Genomic DNA, 14,692 nt, shown 5'->3' on the forward strand with positions numbered 1-14,692 from the left:
GCAGCTCCTGCTCTGCAACCACAGCCCTGTGGGAGCAAGTCACCAATTGGGAAAATGGGCCCTGGCTTGGGAGAGGAAAAGGGATAAGGGGCAGCTTTAGAAAGCGCTTTTACAACTTTGGTAGATATGAAAGGAGGGGTTGAGCTTGAGAAACCTTGTTGCAAATAGCGGTTTTCTTATTGCTATAAAACCCCTATACAGTGGAGGTATTTACACTTAGGTATCTACTTATATATATAGATGTTTTATAACTTAATATCTATTTACACTATCTATTGTGACTATAGCTATATACGTCCATAGAAAATTTACACATCTATTTAGACATACCGATTAACACTTCTATCAGAACTTCTATTTAGATTAACTATCCATTTAAACTTAACTATTTTGACACCAATCTTTTTACACTTCTCTATTTAGACTTAGATATAAGTAGATATCTATATCTGTTTACGCTTAATTTATTGTCTTTATTTAGATTACATAGAACATCTACCACAAGGCCTGGACTAGATGATCCCCGAGAACCTTCCAACCTGTGACCCTGTGGTAGGCTTGTTATAGAACACACACTAAATTCAGATAGCTTGATCCGGTCCAACTTCCTTTTATGTATTTTGAAAACCACTATTAACTTATAAGTAAAAAAACCACCACCTTTAAAATAAACCTTTTACCTACTGTATAGTATAAAGAACTTGAAATTTTTTATATTCTGAGTAGAAACAGGTACAGGTTCTTAAAATATAAACAATGTATAGACATAAAATAAAAAATTTTTTGTGCTTTTTAAACTCTATCTAGAGGAAGGAATTCAAAATAGAAAAAAACCACTATTCCTCTATCTTAATACCACACACCCAGACTTATAGTTTATAAGATTTAATAATCCCACTGTGACTCTTAGGGGAGGCACCCCCCATTACAGCCCCATCTGTAACAGATTAGCAGGATTCCTATGCACAAAATACACCCAACATGTGATACTTACAAAGAACAGCAGTATTTATTGCCCTGTTATAGCCTTGCATTAGCAGTTACTAGCGTATTGTTTTCCCCTCAAGAGAGTCTTACCAACCCTGCTACACCCGAGACATGGCTGAGCGGGAGGGTGACTGTGAGTGCGGTCATCGTAGCATCTTCAGGGCGTCCCATGGTTCACAGAGCATGCTCTGTCTCCCCTCTCTCTCTGTTTTGAGCTGCTGCTTTTTACACCTGCAGCAGATTCAATGGAAAAGTACTGACTAGGCGTTGGTGCATGCACCGAGGCCTGCCAGCTAACTGCGGTTCTGGGATTGCAACAACATATTGTTCGATAACAATCCTCCAGGTTCCCTTCTTCAGGGTTGTGTTCTCACAGCTGAGTTCAGCTTGTAATTTTTCCACAGCAGCCCTACATGGACAACCACCTAAAATCCCTCACAAGTGCCACTGCGTATTCTGTAGCTGGAATACAGTGGTATTCCACAACCCGTACCATTGTGCCATGTAAAGCTGTATCGACAATAGTACAAATGATACCAACTAGACGTCATATACAGCAAACCAGGCATAGCAAACAAATGCCACCTAGGCACAAGATTGATAATAACTATTTTAACCAAACCTGCCCCTAGGTCCATACAGTAAACGGGTTGCTTCCGCTAATTGCTGGTTTATATCAGTGTCTCTCTTGCGATTGTGCACAGATGAACTTTGGTCACTCAGGTTCATGCACTGTGAATCGTAAGAGTCTTCACATGCAGCTCCATGAGCTTACCGTAAAAAGTCAATAGCGGCGTGATTTTTAAGTGTAGCGTGGCATATACTATCTACATGAAGTAACAAATCAGAAAGACCTCTACCGGTATCATTACTAAATTTTGCTAACCAGCATCCAAAACAGCTTAGTGGCGTCACGGCTTGTGCGCCGGCACCGCCCAGAGCCAAAAAAGATACGGTGATGGTTGTTGCCAAGTCCCAGATTTCCACCGTCTCCTTACACTTGGGAGAAAATGCACAGATGTCGGGGGTGGCTCAGCAATGTGACCAATTTTATTGCGACCATACCACTACGGGAATGTTGGCTGTGAAAAATGTCGGTCATCTTAGGGTGCAAGGCCCACTCTTTATGGCTTTGGGGAGTCCTGGCCCTACATGGACCCCACATATCAAAACGAGTCCAGGTGGTAGAGTCACGTATGTATTATAGGTGGTACTAATGTCTGTTCCCCTAGAACTGCCCCATTGGGTATGGTTGCAATACCAATGCAATATAGCATTTACTCACCACCAAACCTTATCATTCTTTCGACTACTATAATTGTACCCATTTCAATAGTCTGTGTTCAATGTTCCCAATTTTTGAAGTTCTTGTGGGGGTAATGCGGGTCATTTACCCAGATGTGGCAGCCAGCTGTCCCACTGTTCTATGGGTACACCTTTGCGCAGCACTCCAGGCAGCATGTGGTTACCTGTATCATTGAACTCACTTATCTGTGAGGGGTACTCCCACCGAGCACATTGTGAACGGATTCTGGGGAGTCGCGGTGCTGAGACAAAGGGGACCTCGTCCAGTCACATCCACCAATGTCACAGCACCTCACACGGCAACAAGACCAAACTGGATGTATCAATTTTTCCAACAGCATCAACCTGTGACACCGCACGCACCAGAATACAGAACTATAACCAAAAGATAAATCAGCTGGACTTAGCTTATGGCCACGCCAACACCGCTGAGCAGTAACAAAAGCATGACAACGCCAACACAAAGGAGAGACAATCTCTATCACGGAGGCTCCAAACTCCAAAGGCTGAGGGCTCCTTGCCCCTCCCCATAGGGAGGACACCTTACTCTCGGTGCAGCTCTACGCTCTGCTGATGGAGCCCTCTCCGCTCCCTGGGTCATCTGTACTGCAGGAATTCCATCCTTGTTGCCTATTTATGTAGCAGGTTATAGCCTTGCATAAGCAGTTACTAGCATGTTGTTTTCCCCTCGTCAGAGTCTTACCAACCCGACTATGGCTGAGACACGGCCAAGCAGTATGGTGACCGTGACGGGGGTCCTCGCAGAGAAGGGAGGTAGGCGCGGCCCCTTCATGACGGCCCCGGTGGTTCACAGAGCGTCCTCTGTCTCCCCTCTCTCTCTGCTTTGAGCCGCCGCTTTTTATACCCTCAGCTGATTCAAGAAGTACCGCCTAGGCGTTACCACACGCAAAAAGGCCTGCCGGGTACATGCTCTGCCAGCTAACAGCAGTTCTGGGATTGCAATGACATTGTTCAATAACATTTGTCCCCGTTCCCTTCTTTGAGGTTGCGTTCTCACAGCTGTGTGCAGCTTGTAATTTTTCCACAGTGGCCCTACACAGGCCATCATCTAAAACCCTTCACCTGCTCCTCTGCTGCATCACTGCCCCCACACAAAGTGACATTAGCGTGCCCCAAGTAACAGGAACCAAGCATAGGTGGCGAGGTATTTACTGAACATACCAAGATGCTGTCATCAAAATGTTGGAAGAACAAAAAAAAACCTGTAACTGTATTTCAGCATATTAAAAAAATTACAGCAGATGACAATACAAACTGTTCTCAGCCTAAGGCATAGTGTATCAGTTCAGTCAAAGAAGGTTTCTAAGTAAATGAACAGCTTGAAACACAACACATCCTTTAAAGTTTGAGTGAGTAGAACACTTAAAAACACTATTAACAGCTATTTATATTAAAAATTTGATCAAAATGGTATCAGACTAAACATTCTTGCTGGTGTCGGAAAAAGTCTCATCCCTTCCGTACAGCGCTGCTGCAGGGAGATAACCCTATGGGACTGCAGGGCAATGCTATAGCTTAACAATAATCTATGGTTACCAATTCACCGCTACAGCTCTTCCACGGTTGCTGCTGCACATTGTGCTTACTCAGTGAAGCCAAAAGTATCAAACCTAAAAGAGTAAAATAAAACACAAAGAACAAATCTCAATAATTCACTTGATGCTAAGAAGGTGTGAGTGTGTTCCTACAAATCCAGTAAAAATACTTATGCTATAAAAGCGTTCCATTTTCCTTCTGCGTTACTCTTCCACGTTTGTTAATGTAATGGTGTCAATACTCTATCTCCAAAATACACAGTAAAAATTTGACTGGGAGGGTTTTGTGTGTTATGGAATTAGGAGGGACATGTAGCCAGCTGCACTGCCTTAGAGACTTACTGCTTAACTGCCATTGAGAAGTGCCCTTGAAAACAAAGGGGAAATTAAGTGGTTTGTAACACTCCCTCAAAATATCAAGTGAAAAAAGCCAGAACATGCAGTTGCCTCTCTTAATAAACATTTCCAACAAATACCTACCTGCTTAAATACGCCTAATAAATCTGAAGCTATAGCTATTTGGCACTTAGAGTTTAAACAAAACAAGTCAATAAATCATACAATTTTAGGGTTGGGTTTTTTTTTTAAGTATCATTGATAATAGAAAAATCATAGAGGTAAGATATCACCCACATGGTTATACTTTCAGGGGGAGAAGCTGGGAGTTTGCACCTGCCCGGCGCAAGCTAGCATCACGCTGAAGAGGAACCCGCTCCCCTTACCTGCCCAAAGGCGACCGCTTCCTGGGCAGCCCTCGCCGCTACGCCACCTTTAAAACCCCTTCCTCCCACAGCCGACTGCGTCCCCACCCTCCCCCGACCCCTCCTCCGGCACCCCTGCCTCGACTTAGCTTCCATAGGGCTAGAAGTCGCAATCCGGCCTGTAAAAGGAAAACAGTCGGCCTGCTGGATCGATCCTGCAGGTCCCAGGTGCCTCTCCAGCTTCTGAAAAAAGGAAAAACACAGCGCCAGCCGTAAGTATCGCGCGGGTCAATGCACATCTCTTCCAGAACGTCACCCTCCTCAAAAGGACAACGTCTATCGGCTTACCTGCTCTGCACCGATGCCGGCATCACGCGCCGCACCCGTCATCGCTTCTGGCCCCCGATATACCGAAACACACCAAGCTACCGTTAACACTCGTGATAAACCACCAGCCCCGTGGACTTCTCCATCGCTACCCGGCTCGCTTCAAACACTCGTGACGCCGTTCCAAATACTGCCCAGACGCTGCCTGCAAAACTTACAGGCTTAACGATGGACCGCAGCAACCTCCAACCTTAGACGCCAACCGCTGCCTCACCCTCTCAGACCTCCCACGGGCACGCAACAGCGCTGCTCCAAGCCTCCGTGGAATGCCTGGAGAAAAAGCAACCTAAAAGGCACCTGCCGAAATACCACCCGAAAACGCGGCCGACACGGACCGACCGCCACCGCGCGCTCCTCCACCTCGACGGCTCGCCTGCCCGGCCTCCGTCACTTCCAGTTGCTGCGGTGGGCTCGCCCGCCACCCATAACACCCAAACAACATGAGCTCCTTTTACCTTCACCAGCGATGCTCCGCATCAAAAAGAACCGCTGCTTCAGCCCACCGATCGCCGCTCGCCTTGCCCGACTCGCCTCCGGTGCCCAAAGCGCCCATTGCTCCTTGCTTTACAGGCTTCAAATTGAAGGAAAAAAAAAAAACCAAAGACACACCAAAACGAAATCACAGCTGAATAATTAAAACACAACAGAATCATAGAGCCATCACTCGCATCTTCCCTCTAGATACACCACGCACCAACTCGACGGCTTGCAGAGCAGTCGTCGGCTCTCCTCCGTCGCCCTGCACAACTCCTCCCCCAGCATCTAAAAAACAACATCGAGCCAGTCACCTGGATGCACCACAATAGAGCTTTACCATTCCACAGGTTTTGTTCCCACGTGGTGATCCCATCTGGAGCCCCATTACACCCTGTTCTTGAAAGCAAGACGGGAAATCACACGTTCAGCCCTACGCACGTACGAAACCTCGAACGCCCTTCGGAGGCAATCCGCCCAGACAGAACCCTAGCGCCCTTCTCCCGGACAGCTCCCGTCATCCCCTCCGAGCCCACAAAACGCTATGGAAGTGACTGTCCTCGCCCGCTGGCTATGGCCACTCGATCCGACCTTTCCCACAAGAGCCTGGGCACAGCAACAGACGAACCGCAAGCTATCGCCACTAGCCCCCCCCCACCGCTCCCTCTACACCCCGGGCCAGGGTGGATCCTAGCCAAACGCCCACAGCGCACACCCACGCTATGCAGAACGCTACAAACGACGCAACTCCAAGACAAGAAAAATCTCTCGGCAAGAACGACAACAGCCGGACAGAAGAGACACCCACAGGACCCTCACGTCGCCGTGAGGAGGCCCTGAGGCTACTCCAGAAAAACAGCAGGCCGTTACAGCCCGCGACAAGAACACCCGCTCGACCGTGACGAGATGGACACGCAAGAAGCCCGGCTTCGAGACCTAACGATGCAGGCAAGAGCTACCGCTCCCCGAAAACGGAGAGCTACAGAGCAGAGCTGCTCGCGCAGCGAGGAACGACAACGCACAAGACGACTGCGCAGAGACTCCCACGACAACAGAACGATCCATGCTTTAAACATGGGACGCCAAAAAAAAGAAAGCGCCCGATGGGTGCCGCGTCCCCCCCTTAGAGCCTTGCCAGGCCCTAGGGACGGCGCCCGAAGCACGGGCCTCGCTCCAAGAGAGCAAGGAGACCATCGAGACAGGATGAAGGTCCAAGACGCCAAACACGCACTGCACAAACTACACGACAACACCCACAGCCCAGAACCGCCCTGCCCGGCGCAAGCTAGCATCACGCTGAAGAGGAACCCACTCCCCTTACCTGCCCAAAGGCGACCGCTTCCTGGGCGGCCCTCGTCGCTACGCCACCTTTAAAACCCCTTCCTCCCACGGCCGACTGCGTCCCCACCCTCCCCCGACTGCTCCCTGAAAATGGACAGCTCATAAGCAGATATCCTTGTGCACCTTGGAATGACACTGCACAAGATGACCGCCCAGAAACTTCTGAGGCTCCAAAAAGATCCACGCTTGAAACTCATAAGGTGAAGAAAGAAGTGCCCGATGGGCGCAGGGCCAACAATTAGAGCCTAGCCAGGCCCTAAAGATGGTTCCTGAGGCACGAGTCTTGCTGCTCCCAGGAGCAAAAAGAACATAAAAACCTTAGGAAGGTCTAAGACACGGAACACAGACCACACAAAGTACACAGCACCACACACGGCCTGAACTGCCCAGCCCTCCGCAACCTAGCATCACGCTGAAGACGAATCCTACCTTTTAACCTCCCCAAAGGTTAACCGCTTCCTGCGACAACCAAGCTTGTGCCCTCTACTCCCCTGACCCCTCCTCCACGACCACTGCTTCAACTTAGTTTTCAGAGAGCTAGAAGCTCAGTCCATCCTCAACAAGGAAGAGCACCACCAGCCCACTAGATCCATCCTGCAGTTGACAGATGCCTATTCATTACCTGAAAAAAACCCCAAACCAACACACAACCCACAGAGAACAGTCTTACCAGTTAGCATCGCATCAGTCAACACAGACCTTTTCTGCAACATCCATCATCACAGATGCCACCTGGCACTCCCCTCACCTGCTCCGTGCCCCTTCCAGACTAAGACAGTCATCATCACTTGCAGTCCCTAGAGATACCAGAAGACACAAAATCACCGCTCTCCTTGGAAGAAATCACCAGCCCCATGCGCCTCCTCGCTGTGACCCAGCTCACCTGAAATGCTCTTCAAATAGCCTTCAGTCGCATCTTCCCTTTAATCCTGCACACGGACCCGCCACCTTAGTTGTGCTCTACTCAGCTCTGCTCTATCACCCTGCACAGCTCCATCTTCATCCTCTGCAAGAACAGCATGACAGAACAAGTCACCTGGAGGCACAGCAACGGCTTAACCATTCCACAGGTCTTGCTTCCACGTAGGAATACCATCTAGAGCCCAACTATTTCCTGCCGTTAAAGGAAATACCTTCAATCAAACTTTAAGCCCCACGCACATACAACCTTGAACAGCTGTGAGGTGCACTCTGCTCAGCTAGCACTCTAGCTGCCTCTCCCAGACGGCTACGGTCATCCCCTCGGCACCCACAAAACGCCCCGGAAATTATCGTCCTTGTCCGCTGCCAACAGCCACTTGCTCCGACAAAGGTTGCACGGGCGTTCCCAAAACAGTCTATGCATATTAACATTAACCATATATTCTTACTGTTATTCTTTCCCCCGCTCTACCATTGCTACACCCCCAGGCAGAGCAGCTCTGACACAGGCATCGACGTGCACGGACCAACACTGCTCACAAATACTACAAGCGACGTGATCGAGAGACCTAAGAAAATTCTCACCAAGACGAAGGACTTCCTGCCCAGAGATGCCACCAGGCGAGAAGATCTATACGGCAGCGAGGAAGAAGCTATAGCACCCGCAGAGAAGTCACACACCACCACCTGTGATAAAGCCATATACCCACAACTAGGACGATGCACGAGCGACAAGCCACTCTTAAAGACCTCAGAACGTTAAGGTGCAGGGAACAGGTCCCAGAAAAGGGCTCCGGGTAAGCAGACTGCTCTTCAGCAGCAGTACTGAGGCCGCCTAAATCACCGCCGCAAAAAGATGACCACCTGCGAGGTTCTAATATTTGAGATACGCAAGACAGATCTGCACATTAGACTTACAATTCGAGAAAGGAAACTCTCAGTTACCATTACGCCGACAAGCTGAGGCTCATGAAACCCTCAATATTGCTACCTGTGCACGTGCTGAGCACAGACAACGATAGAGACATCGAGACCTAAGTGTGGTACAGGATGACGACAGTTTACAAAATCCACACAACACAGACACAAGCTGGAGCCGCTCTGCGTGGCAGATGCTCAGAAAGAGGCCTTTAGAAAATAACACATAGGCTACCTAATATGCTGCTGTAATCACACAGATCCTCTTCATCATCTCCGAACACAGAGCTCCATCAGTCAGTGTCACAACACTCAATGCTGACTTCTTCTGCAACTACACCCTTCTCGGAAGCGCCGTGAACTTCCACTGGCTCCACTCTAGTAAGCCTGGATGCGGTGGCCACCTCCTCTTATGGCGCCTAGAGAACCAGAGAGACAAGGTGACTGTTGTGCCTGGAAGCCGTTGCCCGCTCACAAACAACTCCACACCTCAAAAATTACTACCGCTATGGTTTGCTGTTCATCGCTCACATTGCCCGACAAGCTTGAGGCCGACATCCTGCTTCACTTATGATTTTGTGAGTTGCTTTACACCTTCAAAACGGAGCATTAACTAGTCACATAGCTGCTCACACTGGCACGACCCCTGTCATCACATACTGACCTAACTTCTCATGATGTTCTGTTCGCCTCCTCTCTTCCGCATCCGGCTCCCTACTGTGCATCTGCAGGAACAAGAAAACAAGATCAATAGGATGCTGACAAAACCTTAACTAACAACAAACCTTCCCCATTCTCCCTTCTCTGCTCCGCAAACCTTGCCGATCCATACTTTTCACTCTCATCTGCCATGCTGAGCCAGCAACAGAGACTTCAAAAAGACGACAAACAGTAACACCCTGCCCTCTTCTTCCCCGTACCCCAACAGCCATATTCCAGACACATCCTTTCCCCTAACAGGAGTCCCCTCACCTCCCACTACGTGCCTCCCGGGTCAGTGGATGCATCAGGCGCCTGCGCGTGTACTCAGTCCGTCTTCGATGGCTCCGGAGCCGTCACCTTGAATCCAGGGCCCACTTCCAGGAAAATACAGAGAGGCACACAGATGTTGTACACCGTTGTACACTTCTACCTTCAGTAAAGTCCTGGATAATAAAACAAACAGAAACAACCAAAACCAACATCGATCAAACAATGAAAACACACTATTAAACCACCTTGCTACTCCTGAACACCCAACACAAAGTTACTGACCCGAGGAAAAAAAAAAAGCTGCACACAAGTGTCCTTTCTAATATATATGCTGCTCAACCCTGACTGCTCCTTAATCTCTTACCTTAACCAGAAACCTCCCCCTCCCTAAATGTCAAAACACACCTACCAAAGAGCTTATACAGCTGAAAAGCTGCAACCAACTCAAGGAACAGTACCAGAGAAGCCCAGGTTGCAGAATGAGCCTCCTGAAAAAAGGCTGGGGCTCATCTACCCCTCGCCCTGCCCCACCCTTCCCACAAACCCCTGGAAAGGGGCAGGCCAAGCCCACACAGGGTGTAAAGGTGGCCCGAATAGGAAGAGCACGGAGTTTTCTCAACTGCCTGACCTTTACAGCATGCCAAGTGCCGAACACACACAGAAAGCCTTCCTGGATACGACAATACCAGCTCTTCTGCTACAACTACATCTTTTGCATCAGCAACGTGACGACGTAGAGATTTAAACTTCATTTTTTCTGGCACACAGAGAGACAAAGATAGATGTCATATTAAACTATGTAGGAAAGCAGCTCATTAAATGCAATAACAGTATTATTATCAAAAACTACGGGCTTTACTTCCCAGTTACAATAAACTCAAAATGCTATGGGGTGATTCTTAATTTCTAGCAAGACCGCCCACGCTACCGAACATCTCTGAGAACTACATTCTGGGTAAGACTGAATGTCCCAGCAGATTCAAATCTTTTAAGAACCCCTTCTCAAAAATATCTCTGGTTGTAAAGTAAATCATTTACTATAAAATCATCAACCATTCAGAGTCACCTCAACGCTCTCTCTCGCTCAGTCCCTTAATGGAACTTGATCAGTCTCAAAGGACAAAAAACATGAAAAGAAACCTGGAAATACACAAGCATATCAGGAACCGTACGAAGCAGCTGGGACAAAACTAAATTGCAAAGGACAACAAAAAAACACCCCAGGAGACGCATCGATAAACACAGATGAAGGCTCTCTCTTCTCACAGAAGCTCAAGAAGAGACCTGAGCCAACGGTACGCAGCTTTGGGGTATCCGATACCGAAAAGAAACATACTCGAGACAGAAAACAGACTGCTGTGGAGCACAAAGGTGGCTTCGGCAAAGGCTCTGACAGGACAAGAGTCACAGTTACAGGGAACGGACAGCGGCCGGCAGGGGAAACGCCGTCGGCGTGGCGGGGCCAGCGCGGGAAATGCCGCCCTCAGCTAACGCTGCGCTATCAAGCCTTAAGCGAAAACTGCAGAGTAGTTACAGGAGATGGGCATAAGATGGATGCTGAATATCACTTGATGGTCACAAAATCTCAGGGGGATGGCCACCAGGTAGCCTCATGGACACCCCTCAGACCCAAATGCCTAACGAGAGACGCTTCTCACCAAAATACAAGCTCAACGAGGAAAAGCCAAAGGCGATGCAGGGGCAAGACAAAATTGTTATGCTCTTATAACAAGCTCCATCATCCTCTCCTCCTTCAGGAAATCGAATCCCGATCGCTACATAACAGAAGTTTGTGCAGGAGATGGCTGAGGCCAGCCCTGTAAATGGAACGCTTCACTACGACCCTGCTTTTTCTTTTGGCCAAAGCACCCGCCACCGGGGAGCCCCAAACCCCTTTGTGAGTCGCTAAGAAAACCAGAGACAACTACTTCAAAACATCTCACAGGTAAGATACGACCTACAAACACGTATAGCCCACCTTATCCTCAATGCAGTCAGAGAGCTGGCTTCCCCCCACACTAAACTTGCATCTCTGACAAATACACCAAATGGAACAAAATTTACACTGAACACAACGATATCCTTACCCTTAGACATACTCTGAAAGAGATTAGCACACCCACAAAATATAGTCACACAACTGACCCACAGATAACGCTTCCTCAGGGTCACCCTGCAAACACAGGAGGGTGCCCGATGCTCCCTCCACGGATGCCCCAACGCTCTGCTCCTTGCTCTGCCGCTCCCATCACAGGAAAACCTTGGGAATAAATATGTTCAAAGAGATGAAACAATAAATAATAGGGAGACAGACCAGTGCAAAGGAATACAGGGAGTACAAGATAAACAGGACTAAGGACAAGAACAGTGAGATACAGAATGAAAAAAAAAAAAAAAAAACCAGCAACAGCGACCAAGACAACGTGATAGAGAAAAACAGAAAAGGAAGGAGGGAAAAGTAGATATAGGAAGGCAGCAACAGGGAGCAGCACACACAGACATAGAGACGTAAACGACACCAGGAAACAGGCCAGAGAAATTGTGGGGAAAAAAATGGAATCAGTTCATGACAGAGATAGAAAACAAAAAAACAGCCCTGGGTGAAACAGAGATGAAGGATGAAAAAAAACGGAGGAAGAGGAAGCAAGACAAAACCACAGAGAGAAAAAGAAAAGGGAATGATAGAACAAGAAGAATAAAGGGAGAGAAGACAACATAGCACAACAGAAGAGTCAAGAGAAAAGAGGTACAGGGGAGTAGAAAAAAAAACTTCACAACAGCATTGGAACGAGAGGGAGCCAGGAAAAGGGAAGGGAGAGCCTGATGGCCCAGGACTCACCGCGACTCTCGCTCTCAGTGCCACTAGGAGAATTTAGCGGTTCAAATGCTTCTCTTCCCTTCTCTCCTCCCCCGCTTCCTCTTCTGCAACACCAGTCACTTGGCTGTCCTCCGCCTAAAGAGAATACATGGGTGTCTTACTGCTCTTACGAGATGAGGCTTCCTAGGCACGTAGCCTAGCTCGCTCGTGCACTACACGCCCGTACCCAACTCCCGGTTACGCGTACAGACCCTGCGGTGCACGTTGGTGGCCTGGCCCGCTGCGGGCTACGAAGGGGGATCCTCCCTCCCTCACCTGCAGGGACAGGCTCTCTCTTGCCTGCGGCAGGAAGGCAGCTGGCAGCCAGAGCGCCTTCAGTTTCTTCTGCTTTACCTTTCGTTGGCGTCTCCAGCTTCAGCCGAGGCAGCTCCTGTCCACAGCCGGGAAGGGCTCTGTGTGTCCCTTTTCGCCCCCGCGCTGCGAGGATGGCAACGCCGGGCAGAGAGAAGCCACGCAAGCCTGAGACGGCCGCAGTCAACGGCATCCCCGGGGGAAGGACAGACAACCACGTCCTCAGCACGGTCTCTGGGAGAGGGAAAGAAGAAACAGCGACCGTCATTACCGTCGATCGACCCTGGCCAAAGCCCCTCCTTGCGCAGGGGCTTCTGGACACACCGCCCCTTCCCCGCGCTACTGCTAAGGGCCCCTGCGCCGAGGGGGAATCCAGTGCGCTCGAGGGCCGGCTCGCTGCCTTCACGACAGGGCCTGGGGGCGGCCAAGGGCTACGCAGCACGCTTCAGGGGAGGTGCCGGGGCTGGGGGCAGGCGCACGGGGCAAGGGGGGCCAGGGGAGGCTCAGGGGGAGCTCTGGTGAGCCGGGGAGGCGGCCACCATCAGTGTCCTGGGCAGAGGTAGAACGACTGCTCCTCCTTTCCCTCTTCCCTTCTATCAGCTCTTGAGTAACTCACCAATTATAAAGGAATGGCCACACCTGCAAGCCCCCAGAAATCCACACGAACCCAGCAATAAAAACACACCTCGTGCCCCGCCGCGGGGGCTGCACCAATAGCAAAAACTGCACCACACACACGCGCCCGAAATAAACACGGCTTCTAGAACCCGAGTCTGCAAAGAACTACAGCTCCCAACATGCAGTGGCACACGCACAGCATGGCTAGCCGACCACCGAGTGCCGGAACACTACGCCTCCCGGTAAGCTCCGGGGAACAACATCGCAGGCCGGCAGCCCCCTACCCCACGACTACAGCTCCCAGCATGCCGTGAGAAGCAGCCTTCCCGCTGTCGAACTCTGCGGGGCACCGTTCTCCCCGTCCACGCACCCGGAACCCCTACCGAGCCCTCAGCACAACCTCACTCTCGCCACCGCCCAGCTGCGGGCAGCCCCCACCGCCGCCTCCAACCGGGCGCAGCCGCACCGCCCGGCTCCCGGCAGCCCCCGCCGCCTGGCTCTGACCCAGCACAGACCCACGGCTTGGGTCCGCCCAGCCCTTCCCGGGGCTTTACCCAGCCCCCGCTCACCTCCCCCCTCGCTACACTCGCAGCCCGCTGACGCTCGGCCACAGCTCCGCTCCGCCCCGCCCTCGGCTCACACTGGCCCCCCGGAGCAGGGCACCACCCCTTTTCCAGGGAGGAGCCGGCACCGCCAGCCCCACTGCCCGCACCTGGGGCTCCTCCAGCCAGACCCCGCCCACAGCTGAGGCGCAGCAGCAACGGGGGGCCCCCTCCCCTCACCCCCACAGTGCACCACCTCCTCCCCTGGGCTCCATCACAGCCCCTTGCCCCACGCCAAGGGAGCGCAAACGCAGCCCTCAGGCCAAAGGAGAGGGCAGGTGTTGGTGCAGGCGCGCACGTAACAAGTCCCAGGAGCGATTCGTGGCTCAGGGTCCCCAACGCTCCCCCTGCCCCAAGGCCACCTCGGCCGCCGTTGCCGCAGCCGCACGGAGATGGTGGTGGCTGGGATAGTGCTCATTTTCTCCACAGTAGCTAGGAAGGCATAAGTTTTGGATTTATGCTCAAAACAGCGTTAATAATGTAGAGATGTTTTGGTTCTTGCTGAGCACTGCTTCCAGAGTCAGGGCCTCTTCTGGTTCTCTCAGTGCCCCACCAGCAAGTAGGCTGGGACAGCTGGGAAAGCTTTCCCAGCTAACTGACCAAAGGGATATTCCATACCATTTGACATCATGCTCAGCACACACAGCTGCGGCAAGAAGGGGGAGTCAGTACAAGTTAAGACGTTTGTTGCTGTCCACACCCCTGCCCCACTCACCCCCGCCCCACACCCTAGGGAGGACA

At 50.7% G+C, this 14,692-nt stretch overlaps 1 long non-coding RNA gene across 1 annotated transcript; it reads right to left on the reverse strand.

Annotated features, from left to right (window-relative positions):
• Positions 1 to 6,781: 6,781 nt before the first annotated feature.
• On the reverse strand, positions 6,782 to 13,783 carry LOC135314623 (uncharacterized). The gene is made up of 5 exons (XR_010374113.1): positions 12,774 to 13,783; positions 12,402 to 12,515; positions 9,563 to 11,822; positions 9,255 to 9,315; positions 6,782 to 9,009 (listed from the first exon to the last, which is right to left on the reverse strand). It is a non-coding gene; the product is annotated as an uncharacterized LOC135314623 (long non-coding RNA).
• Between the last annotated feature and the right edge of the window lie 909 nt (positions 13,784 to 14,692).

Source organism: Phalacrocorax carbo, chromosome 8, assembly GCF_963921805.1.
Source record: "Phalacrocorax carbo chromosome 8, bPhaCar2.1, whole genome shotgun sequence".
In the NCBI taxonomy this organism is placed as follows: domain Eukaryota; kingdom Metazoa; phylum Chordata; class Aves; order Suliformes; family Phalacrocoracidae; genus Phalacrocorax; species Phalacrocorax carbo.